This window comes from Hoplias malabaricus, chromosome 1 (genome assembly GCF_029633855.1).
Source record: "Hoplias malabaricus isolate fHopMal1 chromosome 1, fHopMal1.hap1, whole genome shotgun sequence".
Taxonomy (NCBI): Eukaryota; Metazoa; Chordata; class Actinopteri; order Characiformes; family Erythrinidae; genus Hoplias; species Hoplias malabaricus.
The window spans coordinates 25228955-25246770 of NC_089800.1; the positions used below are offsets into that span (position 1 = coordinate 25228955).

Here is a 17816-nt window from a genome sequence, read left to right on the forward strand (position 1 = left end):
GATAGAGTTGGGAGAATTCTAGAGTTCTAGAGCAAACAATGTTAGTCTCAATGCTGTAAACATCTTTGATTACATCTGAGAAGAGATAAAGAGAAGTTTACAGATTCATCATGTATTGAAAACAGCTTAGATTCAGGGCAATATCACCAATTACAAACAAATAACACAAAAACCTGTTGTGAGGAAAATAGCTAATGGAAAGCTAAACGCTGGCTGGAACTCCCAAATGTAGATGAATTGTTCACTGAAAACTGAATGAACCATTTTCCCCTTACCATACACTTGGTTTTATGGCAAAACAAGAATTAGGATGTGTTGATAAACTAAGAGTTGCTAACAAGGAAAATATTTCATTCAATTTTGGAGAGTGATTTCATACTACCCACGTAGCTCCACTGCTGAATAAATATGCAAATGCTTAAGACACTGGACAAGTTTTGGAACCTAACTACATTTGAAGTAAAGGCAAAACTGGATTGCAACCATTTCAATACAATTCAATTAAAAACAGTCTTTCAGTTTCCATTTCAGACACAGTTCAGAAGAATAATCAGAGGGCAGTGACTCAGTTAAGAGGCCAGTTTATTGCTGGCCACAGGCCCAGAGGTAACAGATTGGAGTGGAACAGTCTGCCTTTACAAGGCATTAACATTGCACATAGCTTCAACCCTTCCTTCTGCCTCTTCCCTCCAGATCAACACACACGCTGCCACTCAAACACAGCAACCTGTTCAAGATTACCCACCCCATTTCATTCTTCGTTAGCTGTGCTGAGTCACTCAAAATTATTTCACTTTAATCTTGTCATTTGTGCCATGCTGAAACTATAGAAGGCTATAGAAAGAGCTGTCCAGGGTCCTGATACTTCAAATGATGGAGAAGGATGAAAAGCATACACAAGCTGTCAGTCATTGTGTCAAACTGTAATTATACAACCTTACCATGCCAAGCAAAGGAGGGAAATAGGTCTCAAGGGTGCAAATATACTGCTGTCGTTTGCCGCCGCAATTCAACAAGCTGTCACAGGCATTTTAGACTCCTGAATGCCAAGAACACTGATTCCTTTATCTAAGGAGGAGCTCTTGTAAGGTAATGCATCAAACTACCCATGCCTTCAATAATGAACATGCAAAAGGTAAACACTCAAAGTATATTGACACATGAATTTTAATTAAGACCGATTTTAAGAGTATATTATCATTGTATTATCGCAGGCTGATTTATCAGGCATGTAAGATTAAGTAAATAACTCAGTCTTGAGATATGATGACCTAGTTCCTCTAACTTTTATAGAAACTGACGATAGACAACTGAGAATACCCATTGTATATGGGGCCATAAGGACATAAGCTGGAATTTGGAAAAAGAAAAATTGTGGTGAGGAACAATGTTAGGTTGTTGGGTTTGAGTAAAAATAGTGTGTTTGGTTCAACTGTGACATCTTGGCCTTTGAGGTTAGAGAAGTGTCGCGAGCTTGAGGTCTGAGTGTCGCCTGTTCAGTTCCCGGAACTGTCTGGAAATCTGTTTTGGGTCTTTTGTTTTATGTTACTGTCTCAACACCTCAGACCAGATGGTTTAGTACTGCTAAAGGGGTTGTAGCAACTGAAAGCAAAGTTATAAAAGAAGGTTTTTCCCCACATCTAACTGTAAATGTGACAAAATATATCTTCAGCATCTGTGGCAGTAAACACACACACTAGGGGCTGTGAACACACCCAGAGCAGCAGGCAGCCATCCCCGGCGCCCCGGTAGCTGTTGTGTTTTCGGTGCCTTGCTCAAGGGCAACTCAGCCATGGATTGAGTGAGGAGGACAGTGCTGTTCCTTCACTCCCACTGCCCCCAATTTTCCCACTGGTCATGGGATTCAAACCAATGACCTTTCAATCCTAAGCCCCACTCTCTAACCATTAGGAAGTCTAAACCCATGTTTGTGTTTGCTACACTCTATATATTTGATCTTGTAAGTTTTGGTTTCACACTACAATTTAGCAAGCAGACTAAAGTGACTTAGATCCTGTCATCACCTACGAAGGCTGCATCTCCCCATATTTGGCATTTAATTAATTACCAATGAATTTCTAAATATTATGGCATTACTACAAGCAGCCAAACTTCAAATGCAGTACTTCAAATTAGTTTTAATTAAACAGATGAACTCTATAATCTCTGACAGAATGATGCAAAGAGTGCAGTGTTTACTACTTACTACTTTCATGGCCTAGATCAGGTTTACATCTTACCTAAGACACAAACACATTGCTTACAAATGCAATGCTATTTACCATTCACAAAATTCACATCATTTGGTTTCAATTTAAAAGGCTGAAGTAGGTTTCCTCCCACAGTCCAAAAACACATGTTGGTAGGTGGACTGGCGACTCAAAAGTGTCCGTAGGTGTGAGTGTGTGTGTGAATGTGTGTCTGTGTTGCCCTGTGAAGGACTGGCGCCCCCTCCAGGGTGTAATCCCGCCATGCGCCCAATGATTTCAGGTAGGCTCGGGACCCACCGCGACCCTGAACTGGATAAGGGTTACAGATAATGAATGAATGACTGAATATTTATTACAATAAAACACAACAAGAACCAAGAAAATCCAATAAGACTGGAAAGAGGTGTTACACATCTGTCAATCCATCCCCCCATGTGTCCAGACATAACCCCAGAATGTCCAGAAACAACTCTTCTTCTCACTACAGAGACTGCAAACAGCAGCAAATTCACCGCCAAAGATTGCCTTGCAACAAGGAGTGGGAACATGTGGGAAAAATGTGCCAGCTTTGTATTTGTTGCTTTCCTGGCACTCACTCTCCAAACAGTGCACTTTAAAATTTATAAAACTAATACTAGTACACTACTACACTGTATAGAGAAAAGGATGTTTGAGATCTACCACTAGACCGAGTGCTAGTGGTTTTGTGGCATAATTGCAGAATGATGCAGACACTAACACACAAAACTAAACTGCTCACAAGGACATAGGTCACTTGTTCAAGTGACAGGGCAGGCTCTGCAATAAGTTAATGTAGAAGCATACGTCGGCTTAGATCACATGATCATGCCCATTCCTGTAATTGGTCCAAAAGTACATAACTTTAATTTTAAAAATTTTCCTCTGAAACCAAACCAAACCATCCCTGCATTTTAATTCTTGCCCTCGCCCACTTCGCCTCTGGGAATCCCAGATGCCATAATGCAGTTTCATTACTGCATTAACTCAGGTGTGTTAGATGAGCCCTCTGAGGGGTCACTGATGTCAATTTTAGAAGCAGAAATTTCCCTGAAAATAGTTTTAATGTGAACTAAAATAACAACACTTGCACTGTGTAAAATGTCTAAAAAAATGTTAATGTATATTGTAGCAATGTACATTTTACATGTAGTTACCCTATTATTGGGTTCTAAACATTGAAGGGAAAAAATGCTCAGTGTGTGATCACTTATTGAAATCTTTACCTTTGACACAGCGTAAATGGTCCATAGGTAATGTGCAAATCCCAGAAGTCGTCAATTCAGCAGGATTCATGTTTGTGTATGTGCTGAGGGCAAGCCTGATCCAACTGAAAAACCTGCTCCTTCTTGCCCCCTCCTCCCCTGTTCTCTGATTGACATGTGTATCGTAAGTGCTATGCGCTTCCAGGGTGGTCAGTGGAAGTAGGCAAGGGCAAGTTGTGAAAATTGGAATAGAATATATAGCTCATAATTCAGTTTAATTCAGACACAGACCACCTTTTGGGTCAATCCGAATTTGGGTCCTTTGTGGACAACAGTCTGTGGCACCTTTCACACCAGCCATTTTTGTTCTAACAAAGGCAGGTGTGGACTCAGCAACACAAGCATGAAAGCACACTTCTAGGCATATCAGAGTGTCCATTTCAATAAAAATATTAGTTCCACAAAGGTTGGAAGGTTCGATAGTTTTTTGCTTTAGTGAAAAAAAAGAACCTAGAATCTGTAATTTGTAAATACACTCAAACCTTTAACTAACACAAAGAAATGATTTCCAATGTTTTCACGGACTAACTTAAATGTATTTTTTAATACAAAAAAATCACATTAAAGTCTGAAACACAGATTTTGGGACAGAATCAAATTAAGTAAAAAAATGTATAGAACATTTTGTAACATTCCACAATAAACTGATGAATTTATGAAGTGAATATTGGTGAAATTATAAATGCAGCATCTTATGGTACGGGTGGTGCATCATTGAACATGGCATTAGTGAGCTGCATGTGTGTGAAAGAATAACTGCTTTGGGGCTGTACATTGAGAGTGAGACACTGGCATCAGAGCTAAATCTTTTCCCTAGAAGTCCATTGTGAGTTCAAGACAGCAATACCATGCCACATTCTTTGCATGCTTCAACAGCATGGCCTTGTGTGGTTAACTGGCCTCCCTGCAGTCAAGATCTGTTTTTACTATAGTTCATTATTAAGTAAAGAGCCATATAACTGCCACTAAAAACTGCTGAGCAGACTTTACCAAGGACCTTCCATTTACAAAATGTAGTATCCTCAGTTCTCAAACAAACAAAAAGTAAATTTAGAGGAAGTGTGATGTAACGTGATGTTGCAGTGTTCAATTAAAAATCTTTATATTTTCAAAATACAATAAAGAAAACAATCAATGTAATACTTTCAAAAGTGAAGCTGACCTAAAAAATTACAGATTTCGATTTTTATTTAAAAGGTTTGTACATCCATTCTGCATCACTAGAATACACTGAGAACAACAGTGTGAAATGTCACATGTAGGCAAGTGCCCTCTTACCCAGATTACAACAGAGTACACCTTTTTTTTCATATACAGATCTCTGCGTCCTTTGTTTTTTTTAGCATTTTATGCAATACTTGTTTGCTCTCATGACTTCTGAAATTGGTTTGCAATGTGAAACAACTTGGGAAATTAAATGATATGATGTTGTTTGTTTAAATCAGAATTTAAAGTACATCATTTCTGATAGTTTCAGCTCCTTGGTGTCTACTAAACGGCAAACAGGTGACGATATTGTGCCATGATCCCACACAGACGTGAGAACCTCATGTGCCAGTCCTGTGACTGTACACAGTCATATGGAAAAAAGGTGGAGAAAATCTGTCAAAACACGTTTTGTTGATTACTGAAGTGACGTTAACAGTCAAAAAAAATAAAATAAAATGTAAACCTCAAAGTGTAACTTGATAACATTTGTTGCAATAAGTAATAATTCAATTATATCTATTAATGTATTTTCTACTAAGAACACAAAATATGATAAAACATCCCATTAATAGATTTTAACTGAAGTAAACCTGGCAAACACAAAGGCACATGTTTAAAGTACACTTTACACAAAATCTTGAGTCTCATATAGGAGTTAATTTCTCTACCTGGGCACATACAGCCTACTGCAACAGTAACAGTTCTTGGGATAGGCTACTAACATGGTCTCATCTTTAAACTGATTCAACTATATGCCACTTTGGAAAAGAGTGTCTGTGAAATGACAGCAAAATAAATGTAGAAAATAAAAATGATTACCTAGTACTATGGCATTTTCCCCTTTACCTAGTCGATCTAATTGATTGACTCAGTAGAGCTACCACAGTGACCAAAATAACACTTTACAGAACATGCTAATTCACAGCTACTGTTCCAAAGAGTTATATCCAAATCACAGCAGAAAAGGCTGCAAGGATAGGTCAACTTTTTGCATACAACTGAACATATCCTCACTAATGTCCATCTTACCTTTATCAGTGCGCTGTCGCACCACAGACTGATGTACACTGCTGATTGGGAGGAGAGGCTCCAAACTGTCTGAAGATGCTTAGAATCCCTGACTGTTCACACAACTGCAGAACAGCCTTCTAACCAAGCTCAGCCCTTCTTCTGCAATATATGAGAGAGAGAGAGAGAGAGAGAGAGAGAGAGAGAGAGAGAGAGAGAAAGAGAGAGAGAGCCAGAGTGGGAGAGAGCCAGAGTGGGAGAACAGAAGAGGGAGAGCCAGAGTGGGAGAGAGGGAGGAGAAAAACTGCCTCGATAATGCAGATTGTCATAAGAGAGCTATATTCCTGGTAATTGAATACAAGTGAAGTAAAAGCCTCTGTCATTTCAACAGACTTAATGAGAGCAATTTGATTATGCATTCCTTGCCACTGCACCGCTTCTGCCACATTCATTGGTGCTCATTTACACTCGCCCTACCCGCTCTCAAATTAACTTACATTTAATGTATTTAATGCCCAAACATTGCATTTTAAGCCACTGCACTGCTCTAAAATGCAAGTGGATTAAAATGAGAGGGACCAGCCTTCACAGAATATACAGCCAAAGAGTATCCAACAAGTTAAACCCAAGGTTTTTCTAATAAAAGAGAAAATGCAATGCTGTGGAGAATAATAATAGTCTATCAGGATGCTCACAGAGCCTAAAGGTATGGCTTTGGATGCACAGAAAGTCTGCAGTTGACTGGGATTTTGTCAGGTGAGGGTAAATATTCTATTCTATGACATTTGGACATGCATTAAAGGTATGGGAAATGCATTATATCAATATAGACAAAGCCATAGACAATGTTCCTCTTCCACCATATATTTAGTTCTCCCTGTTTAACATACCCATAAATAAATTAATACAATTATATATATATATATATATATATATATATATATATATATATATATATATATATATATATATATATATATATATATATATATATATATATATACTAGGTGAACACCAGGTTTTCTTAGGGCAGCCAGTCCTAGGGCCCAAGCCAAGACCACAGACAGTATGCCCAGCAAACATTTTGACCAATTCTTTCCACAATCTCCTTCTTTAATTCATCACCCAAAGCTCTTGACCATAGGCGAGGGTGGAGAAGTAGATCGACAACTAAATTGTGAGCTTTGCTTTATGGCACATACTGCCTCATTACCAGTACAGTCCAGCACAGTGACGGCAAGATTTATCTTCCCATCACTTGTGAACAAGAGCAGAAAATACATAACTTATTCACCTAGAGAAGGTTCTCAGCCCTTACCGGAGAGTATGCCATACAGACTATGGGATTGATTCTTGTTTTTAACACCTTGTCATAGACTTACCAATGTATGTGTGACACTGTACAGGCGTGTCATCCTCCCCTGCTAGTTTTAAGGGTCTTCAGCATTTCTGGGCAAATCTCATCCACTCCAAAGGCCTTGTCACTGCAGCACTTTTCAACCATGCAGGTGACTTCATCCAAATAAAATGGAATATTACACCCCTGATACTTCAAGCCCAAGCTCCTGCATAGGAGGCATGTTGCTTGGGTTTAGAAATTCCTCAAAGTGCATTTTCCAATTTTCCGACAATGCCTCCATTCGAGTTCAGAGATTCACCCTCCTTGATATGCGCATCATACAAGTTTTCCAAAACCTCTGAGGCTGCCTGAAAGTCATTCTCCATTGCCTTTTCAAACTCCTCCCACTCTCTGAACTTTGCTTCTGAAACTGTCAAAGATGCAGTCTTTTTGGTCTGCCTGAGAAAGCCAGGCTCAAAATCCTTCTTCCACTTTTCTTCCCTCACCACTGGTATCCAGCGCAAGAAAGAAAAGTTCTGTGTGTATATGGGGGTCGGGTTCCAGAACGGATGCCTGTGCAAGACTTCTGAGAACTGAACAAAATCCCTGGTTGGCATAAAAAAAAAAGACCCAATGAAAACAGCACTGAAAAATCCATTCATTTTGTAAGTTTATCCATTTTTCCAGTCTGAGCAGAAAACTGAAGGAACTGGAAGCTGCCAAAGATTAAGAAAAATAGACAAAACAAAGGGCTTGTCACCACAAAGTCCAGACTACTAAAATATATTGGCACACAATACTATATATTACAGTTTGCAGTGAGCTAGTCAAAGTTTATTGTTCATTCATTCATCATTCATTCATCGTATGTTCTGGAGCCTACCCAGAATCATTGGGCGCAAGGCAGGAACACACCCTGGAGGGGGCGCCAGTCCTTCACAGGGCGACACATTCACTCACAGACACGTTTGAGTCGCCAATCCACCTAACAACGTTTGTTTTTGGACCGTGGGAGGAAACCTGAGCCACCCATGTGGACACTGGGAGAACACACCAAACTCACAGACAGTGACCCGGAGCGGGACTTGAACCCACAACCTCCAGGTCCCTGGAGCTGTGTGACTGTGACACCTACCTGCTGCGCCACCTTCATTCGTTATTATTATAAGATCTGTATCCTCCATTTCACAATGCACCTCCTGCCCTAGTTCAGATTTGACTGAATTCAGGTACAGGAGTTATAGTAAAGACATTTTCTCTAGTTGGATGCTTAGTTTTGGATAACTCCAGACAATAGGTCAACCACAAAACAGCCTAATAATGATAACTTTATGTATTAGTATGCAATTCCTGGAACTGGAAAGTTTTTATGCTGCTTGCGCTTGTTTGTTAACAGGCTCGTTCTCAGCAGCTGCTGAAACAGATCCTTCTGAACAGTGATATTTAGACAGTGTGGGAAAAGTGTTGTGTTGTTTAATCCACGTGGTATTTTAACCAGGGAACATTTAACTTGTGAAAAAAAAAATATCCCCTTCATTAGAAAGGAATAATATTGAAAAATAACACAATAATAAAAATAATCTCTACACGCAAATTGTGCAGGAGGAATATTGTTAAAAGTGTCAAATCACGGATTTGTGCATTATTTTTAAATTAATTTTAGTTTATGAATAATATTTTTCTGTAATGTATTTCATCTCCAGTAATTATGTTTGATGCATATAAATTTGTCAATAACTGCATACAAAGAACTAAGACTGTTCTTATTTATCCCAGGGGACCTAAAGCTCTGCAGCCCAACTCTCATACAATGAAAACTTAATTTCACCTTTCACTGTTACCATGCCATTTCATTTCTGGGTAATGGAGATCGTATGCAATCACCCTTCCCCGAGGAGCAATGTAAATCAAAACAAAGTAATTACACACCGTTAAGAGGATTGCAACAAGATCCCTGAATTAATACTTCAACTGGCTGTACATATTGGGGTAAAAAATATATAAAATAATTCGTAAGTCACTGACCATACATGGGACACACAAGAAACATTAATGTAGATGCTACATCATTTATAATGATTTCCTTTTTGTTCAGGAAACAGCAGTGATGTAAACTAATCAGTGAGGTACATTAATGAATGCAAATCGTCTAGTGAACTTGATATTCATCAGCTGAGAAGACTTCAGAAGAATATAAATCAACAAACACACCTGTTGATGCATTTGGGCACCATACGACCTATTAATTTCAATAACTCTATATAGACATAATGGACAGCTATCAATCAGCTGGAGCATATTACTGCAAGCACATGTTTTTCATATTATCAGCAGATTTATACAGTTAGTGGAATGTCCAGGCTTCAGGACCTGATGAATGGCCACTCATTAGAATTGCAAAGGCAGTGCAGTGCGGCTGTGGCAGCGGCGCTTCCCAGAGAGAGTCTGACAAGGCCGCAAGACTCCATCTGCGTAATTAATTTGCCACGTTCTAGAGGACATGAAGTGTACTTCTCAAAATGAGCTTGGTAAAATGTGGCAAAAGGTCATGATCAATTGATTAATATGACAACTGAGAAGTGAGAAGCAGAAACTCAGTGGCTTTAAGTCCAACTACTTTGTCGATTTTTTTTTTTTAATGAGCTTTGAATTAAAGTATCTATAGATTCACAGTTAAAGGAGTTCCAAAGCAGTTACAAGAAACATGTGCCTGTAAGAGGGCAGCAAGATGGCACAGCAGGTAGTGTCGCAGTCATACAGCTCAAGGATCCTGGCGTCGTGTGTTCTGGTTGACTGCCTGTGAGGAGTTTGGTGTGTTCTCCCTGTGTCCGTGTGGGTTTCCTCCCATGGTCCAAAAAACACATGTTGGCAGGTGTGAATCTTCACCCTGTGAAGAACAGGTGCCAGGGTTCCTGTGTTCCTGCCTTGCACCTAGTGATTCCGGGTAGGCTCCTGACCCACCACAACCCTGAAGTGGATTAGCGGTTACAGACAATGAATGAATGTGCCAGTAAGAGATTTAATCCCAGCTGACCAATGCTTTACAAAGTATTTAAGAAAAATATGTTATTTGTGGCAAACATTAACTAATGAATATTTCTCCCTACAGCAGTGCAATTTTTAACTATTTTACAATGGTTGTTTCAGTAAATTATAATAACATTTCAACATTAATCTACTGTCTAATTACAAATTAAGTGAATTTGAAATAACTTTTCCTGTTAATTTGGGCCTTAAACCCTGCTGCCATTATACTCAGGTGTCAATGAGAAACTTCACGTTTTAAGGTGGGACATGATCAAGTGATACCAACGCAATCCAGGTGAAGAGTATTATTGTGTAAGTTTAGATAATATTACACAAAAAATATACAAGGAGAATCTCATAGCATTGGAAATGTTGTTTAGGTTATAGAAAGCAATTGAACACAACTAAAAGATTAGCTGTAATCGACTCCGTAACTCTCCTTTTACTCAAGATCTCTATTAAACTTGTTTTCACATTGGTTTTGGCAGTTGGGTTGACTTCGGTAGCTATCAAGGTGCTGCATGATGACTGTCACGTGATTCTTTTATTTTCCTGCTGATTTACAGAGAAAACAAGGTATAGTGTGGCAGGTGCTGGCACATGCTGCACCATTTAAGGTAGAATGGGAAATCTGGTGAAAAAGAAGCTCATGCGGTTGTGAGAAGTGGGTGAGTCACACAACTAAATTTGTACAAGAATCTTGTGAATCTGAAGCTGCTTATTTGCTGCATATTTGCAATGAATTACTCGTATTTCCTCCCTCATAAAAAACAAATGTTGGTACTCGATACATGCTTATCATGGTTTCTCCGAACTGATTTTAAACTAGGGCAAATGATGCAGTCACAGGCTTTGAGAGCGTGTGATTAGACCTTGCTGTTTATAAAATCACTGCACTCCTGCTGTTCACGCAGTGACGTGATGTCATTCGCAAACAACAGTGTAACAAAATGAATTCAAGTTTATTATCATAGCCTTATTACTTATTATATGAAACAAGTTGTAATTGGTCAGCACATAAAAATAATAGACTCAGTGTTTGAAGAGTATTGTAGTTATTAAAAGAATGGTATTGATGCTGTCTTTTTCTCTGCCGCAGCTCTGGAGCAGTTGTGTCAGGAGGAACCTGTGGAACTGTGCTGGAACTAGTGGATGGAGAGGTGTCCACTGTTCTGAACTATGGGAGAAGAGGCCAGGGAGGAAGAGCTGGAGGAAATGGACTGGTGCCTTGTGAAGCACATGTTTCTGCTATGAGCACAATGATCCCAGGTTAGGGTGGCCATATTTGAGTTTTCAAAAAAGAGGACACATGGGGCAGGTGGCAGCACAAATGCTTCCCTAACCATGTAACTATGCTGCCGAAATTTAATACATAAACAGACACTTGTTTTTGGACAGGTTCCTTTCTATTCAACATTTGACCCTAAGCAAAAATAATAAAATAATATTTAATATATATAATAATATGTCTTTTCTCGACTTGTTTACTTTTTAACTGTGTTTTTTAAACATTACTAAAAGCAAGCACTACATTTTATCAACCAGAAGAAATATAGACTCGATAAATGATCAGAGCATCGCTAGGATCCAGACATTTAGGTAAAAATACTTATATTTCATATTTTATGAGGTCTGGCTGATAAAAACGTGCTGTATGTGAGAACTTTAATTCAGTCTCTCCCCTGTTCTGATTTTAATGATCCGGAGAGTTGCCTGTTTTCTTCTAAAGTTAATGTTAAACAGAAAAACTGCGCAGATGTGACTGGATGAACTCGTCAGAAAGTCTGTAACGGTCAGGTGTGTCCGTGTATTTGTGTCGTTATAGGGACGGAAGTGACGACTTTCAGTTTTGTAAAATATAGAGCAGAAAGTGAAAGGCTCGTGTGACACAGAAACGCTTCAAAATACGAAGAAGAGACTGTGATAAATTACCTTCACAACTTTCAACACATTTCTATTCGAGGCTCCAGTAAAACACTGCGATGTGGAGTAAAGCTCAGCTGAAGGTGATGTAAGCACAAGCGGGGCGAGCGGCGACGTGTGTCCCATTTCTGCTCTAAGCTCCGACCCCTTGAACACTTGATCCCTGCGCGCCCCTTTTGCTCACCTACAACAACGTCATCATAAGTCATCGAAGTGCACTCTTCAAAAAAGGGGTTAGGGCCTACTGTAATAATTGGGACAGGGGGAAGACGGTGGACGGCAAAATCCCGGACAGTTTTGGAATCCCGGCCGGACGCATTTTTTAGGTCCCGAAAAGAGGACATGTCCGGCAAAAAGAGGACGTCTGGTCACCCTATCTCAGGTAGGCTCCAGACCCACCACGACCCTGAACATGATGAAGCAGCTGTAAAAGATCAATCAATCTCTTGATCAGTCCATCCCCTACTAATCTACTTTGGTGTTAACTACAACAAAAAATAGGTGACCGCACTTCCTGTTGTGTAATGATCCAACAACTTTAAAAGGGTCTGTGATATTAGACGTGTTATTAAATAAGCAACAATAATAAATTAAACATTTTATTGAGCCTATATTAAGTAGGAATAAAGTCAGAGGTGACAGTAACCTAAATCCATTTTCAAGTAAAAATACTTTTCCTGCAATAAATCAATGACGCAATGAAAATATCTTACAAAAAATACAACAAAAATAACAAATGGTACAAATGTATTAGGTTAAAAAGACAACGTGTTACTGGGAGATCACTTTGACCCATAACACAGTAACTGCCATGACTAGGTTAAAAAATAAAAATAGGCCAAATTTCCTGTTATATTACATTGTAAACAAAATACTTCAGGCATCAAAGAGAGTATTTCTAAACATCTCATGCTATAGCTTTCAGGGCTTTAAATGTTTTTCTGTCTTGTTTCTTGTTCCTGTCACCAGTGATCAACACTGGTGATGATTGTGATCCTGTACATTTCTCAAAAACACTGAACACTGTCCTTGTAAATCTTGGAATCTGTTGAATTTCCCTTTGATAAAATCAGAGGCTAGAAAGTGAGCAGTACTACACTGAAGCAGTGTTAAGACAACAGAGAAACAACTGTCACTTTGCAAGGAATCTTTCACAGCACACCTTTTTTTACACATCAAGCCCCAGATTCAGTAACACCTTTAGCACTGCAGATAAATGATGTGCTAGGGATCAGATACTAACACTGGCAGTACACAAATAGCCTGACTGACAGCCGACATCGGTATTTAACCGTTTCTTTCACGCTTCTAGTTTGTGACTCATCCCATCTGCCCACAAGTGCTGTCGTCCATTTGGTGTGGCAGTCTCTCAGCTTTGAGGGGCAGGACAACAACCTGGAAACTTCTGGTGCCTTTTGGGATCTTTATAAAAAAAACTCAGCCCTGTTTCATCACTTCAAAGCATTCTTTAATTTAAAAAATTAGAACGTTTAATTTTAGACTTAAATGGCATTTGTTGTTAAGGATACATTTCAATAACATACACACACACACACATATATATAAATAAAATTTGCTGAAGATTCTGCACACAACACATATTCCACAAATATTATTTGTGTTGTTGGTGAGGCATCAGACTTGTTATAGGACATACACAGTAAACATTACATGACAGAATGTCTCAAAACCTCCTGCAGTCACATTCACTTCATGACCAGGTTAATTTTAGGTTCGAGTGTAAGAAGGTGCTGGACTGCGGGCCTGGGGACCTGCTTGCTGTACTTGTGGAGCATCCTGGATAAACTGATACTCAGCATGTACCTGGCACCCTTCACACTGCATTTAAATGGTGCTAAAAGCCTTTACCTCTGCCAAAATTCCAGCACAAAGGTGAGCCAAAGCTTATGTGGCGGTACAGGACATACTTTTTATGCAAATCAGCTCATCGAACAGGATTGTAATAAAATGTCCACAAGGGGCACTGTTCATTGTGTCATCAATTACATTGTGTGACTCTGTTTATGTAGTAAAGACAAGCTCTTTAAACACATGTTTTAGTATTTCTTGCATGTATATGTAATTATATAGTATTATCTAGTACATAGCGGCACGGTGGCGCAGTCACACAGCTCCAGGGACCTGGAGGTTGTGGGTTCGATTCCCGCTCCGGGTGACTGTCTGTGAGGAGTTGGTGTGTTCTCCCCGTGTCCGCGTGGGTTTCCTCCGGGTGCTCCGGTTTCCTCCCACAGTCCAAAAAAAACACACGTTGCAGGTGGATTGGCGACTCGAAAGTGTCCGTAGGTGTGAGTGTGTGAGTGAATGTGTGTGTGTCTGTGTTGCCCTGTGAAGGACTGGCGTCCCCTCCAGGGTGTATTCCTGCCTTGCGCACGATGATTCCAGGTAGGCTCTGGACCCCTGTAGCTGGTTTTAAGCCGATATGTGGACAGCGGATCTAAGCAGATTTATATTTGGGAGAAAAATAAAAATGTCCATCATCATGACAGGTATTCCTAAAGATTCAAAATGATTGTGGACCATCAATAAAGCCCTTACATGTATGTGTTTTAATTATGTGTAGGACAAGAAGACTGAAGACAAGAAAGACCTGAGCTTGTTGCTTCATGTCCTACCAGGCCACGATTCCTTAGGAACTGTGCAGATATCTATCTGCAAACTGACGGATGACATGATGAGGTAAGATCTTGAAATGTCAGCTTAAAATTGAAGCTGTATTTCCAAAAGTGCCAAGAGACATTTTTTATTTACTGAATTTGGCTGCTTTTAGGTTCAACCACTGATGACACCAATGTTGAAATGCACAAAAAAGGAAAAGATTTTACAACATAAAGAGAAAAGCATTGATCAATAGAACAGATTGCAGTGAAGCAACCCCACATTCACCTAAAGTCACAGTTCTAGATGTGAGCTAGAACTCCTGTCTCTCTCATGCTTTGAGATGTCCTGCTGCTTTCCAGGTGTTGCCCTGATCCAGCCCCTGACCCTGTGTGTCCTGTACAAGATCCTGGCCTTGTCTCATCTACACTTGCAATGCCATGGTGTTTTATCTCAAATTAACTCTGCAACTACTTTTAACTCAAACAGAATCACTGACCTCCTCCTTCCTCAGACTCATATATCATTAATATTCTACCTTCACATTACTATAATCCATTCATCTGTCCACTTTTACTTCTGTTCTGTTCTCTGTTGTGTCTCCGGTGTCGACCCGAGGAGGATGGGTTCCCCGTATGAGTCTTGGTTCCTTCCAAGGTTTCTTCCTCATGTGCTGAGGGAGTTTTACCTTGTCCCTGGCTTGCTCATAGGAGGCTTGGACCTGGATCTCTGTAAAGCTGCTTTGTGACAACTTTTTGTTGTGAAAAGCGCTATATAAAATTTGACATAGTTTTGGCACCCTTAACACAATTGAAATATAGACCCTGTATTTTACCAAAAGACCCTGGAGAGGAGATTGCAATGAGGCAGTTATAGAGGAAGAATGATGAACTAGAACTTCTTATCTGTGTGGGTGTGGAACTAACCATGATTATGTTTCATATATAGACTCTCTTTACCATGGTCTAAAACTTTCTCCATATGTTAACCAGCTCTAGCACCTTCCATGTATCTTACTTCACTCCAGGCTTAATGAGAACTTTAGCTTTCGGGCCTGGACTTATACTTGGTGTCCAAACAGGACTGTTATTTTCTGGCTGTTCATGGGATTTTCAGTCTGGTCATTGTTACTGTGCTGCTGCATATGCTCATTGCCATGAAAAACTATTTTCAGAAGACTGTGATGAGCTTTGTTCGATATACACTTCAGGTCAGAGTATTTCCATTTGTGTATGAGTTTCCTTTAAGTGCTCCCATTTCCTTCTACAATTCAATAATACATGTCGGTAGGTGGATCAGCTATGCCAAAGTGTCCAATGGTGTGATTGTGTGAGTCACTCTGTGAGTGTTCAGTGCCCTGTGATGGGCTGGCTCCTTGCCCAGGGTGTGTTCTTGCCTTGTGCCCAATGATTCTGTGCAGGCTCCAGACCCAGTGCAACACTCAACTGGATGAAATGGTTACGGGAAATGAATGAATGAATTAATTAATGTTACATGATGATTTTGTGTCCCAAAAATGATACATTTTACAACCACCCACCTGATTTTTATGAGAATCATACAAAACAATTAAAGTATATCTGCTGTAGAATTGGAATCAAAGAATTCTCATTGCTTTATTGGAATAAGTCTCTAAAATGTATGTTTTGAACATGTGTTATATAGGTTGTCATGAACACTGCTCTAAATAAAGTGTTTTTTCTTTTTGTCTGTTCTCTCAGGGTATCTTTCAAAAAATATTGTGGATAGCTCAGACTCCACCCTCCTCAGTGGTAAGAGTTCAGGCTTACAATCAGTTTTTTAATTTTACTTCTCAAGGTTAATGAGTTTTTGCTCTGATCAATCTGGCAGTGCTCTGAGGCAGAGCCAAGGTCAGGGGGCAGAGGCAGAGTGCCATATTATCAGCAGGTGATTCAGGTTTTAGTGCAGTATTATACAGAAGCAGCATGCAGTGTTTGAAGAGTCTGACAACAAGAAAAGGTTGTGAATTTTATGTCTAAAAACTAATTGACGCTTATATGATTACATGAAGGAAGGAGGGACCGTTTTATTGTACATAAGATGTATAAATATAATAGTTTAGAAAAGGTTAAATGTAAAACTGAGATTAATATGTTGATGAACAGGTTTGTAAGCTTAGATATGCAGCAATCCATAGATTTCATATATATAAGTTAAAATTCTGGTCAATAATGTTGAAATAGAAACAGTGCAAGAGTGAAATGATATGAAAACCTATTTCTGGGTTTGACAATTGATCATAAATTATGTTAGAAACTACATTCATTCATTCATTATCTGTAACTGCTTATCCAATTCAGGGTCGCAGTGGGTCCAGAGCCTACCTGGAATCATTGAGCGCAAGGCGGGAATACACCCTGGAGGGGGCGCCAGTCCTTCACAGGGCAACACACACACACTTTTGAGTCGCCAATCCACCTGCAACGTGTGTTTTTGGACTTTGGAAGGAAACCGGAGCACCCGGAGGAAACCCACGCGGACACCGGGAGAACACACCAACTCCTCAGTGTCACCCGGAGCGGGAATCAAACCCACAACCTCCAGGTCCCTGGAGCTGTGTGACTGCGACACTACCTGCTGCACCTAGAAACTACATATAATGTAAAAATAAAAATAGCTAACTAAAATTATAGCAATAGTATATAAAATTAAACATATCCTGAAGCAGAGTTCACTTTATACGCTCTATTGTTCTTTCATAGTTCCATACATGACCTATTGTGTGTGGAGGTATGGGAAAACACATGCAACTAACAGTAAACCAGTTTTCATGCTACAAAAGAAAGCTCTTAAGAACTGTAAATTGAACCAAGCAATTTATTAATTTTTGTGCTTTAAAATTTATCTAGTTAACTTTAATACTGCACAAATAATGTACAAAACACAACATAATATACATCCACATTGTGTTCAGAAGTTGAATGAAGTTAAAGAGAGCAAATATGATGTCATACACTGCAAAAAAAATCTAAGTAAGTAAAATTGACTTAAATCTAAATATCTAGTATTACTCATTTGGAAATTGTCATAAGAATATAATTAGATTATTCAACTTATTTCTAACTTATTTGTACCTGTTTTAAATCATTTAATCTACAGAAAGTGTCTTATTCCATTCTTTTGAATTAAGCAAAAATATCTGCCAATGGAAAAAGACACTTGAGTCCAAATGAGTAATAC

The 17816-nt window shown here is 39.3% G+C and overlaps 1 protein-coding gene across 1 annotated transcript in view; it reads right to left on the bottom strand.

The window, feature by feature from the left end:
* Positions 1 to 12085, bottom strand: part of robo2 (roundabout, axon guidance receptor, homolog 2 (Drosophila)) — a 451595-nt gene extending 439510 nt beyond the window's left edge. The window contains exons 1-2 of the mRNA XM_066660320.1: positions 12009 to 12085; positions 5732 to 5872 (exon numbers count right to left, since the gene is read on the bottom strand). The gene's annotated coding sequence lies outside the window, so the exon portion shown is untranslated. The remainder of the gene's footprint in view (positions 1 to 5731; positions 5873 to 12008) is intronic.
* Between the last annotated feature and the right edge of the window lie 5731 nt (positions 12086 to 17816).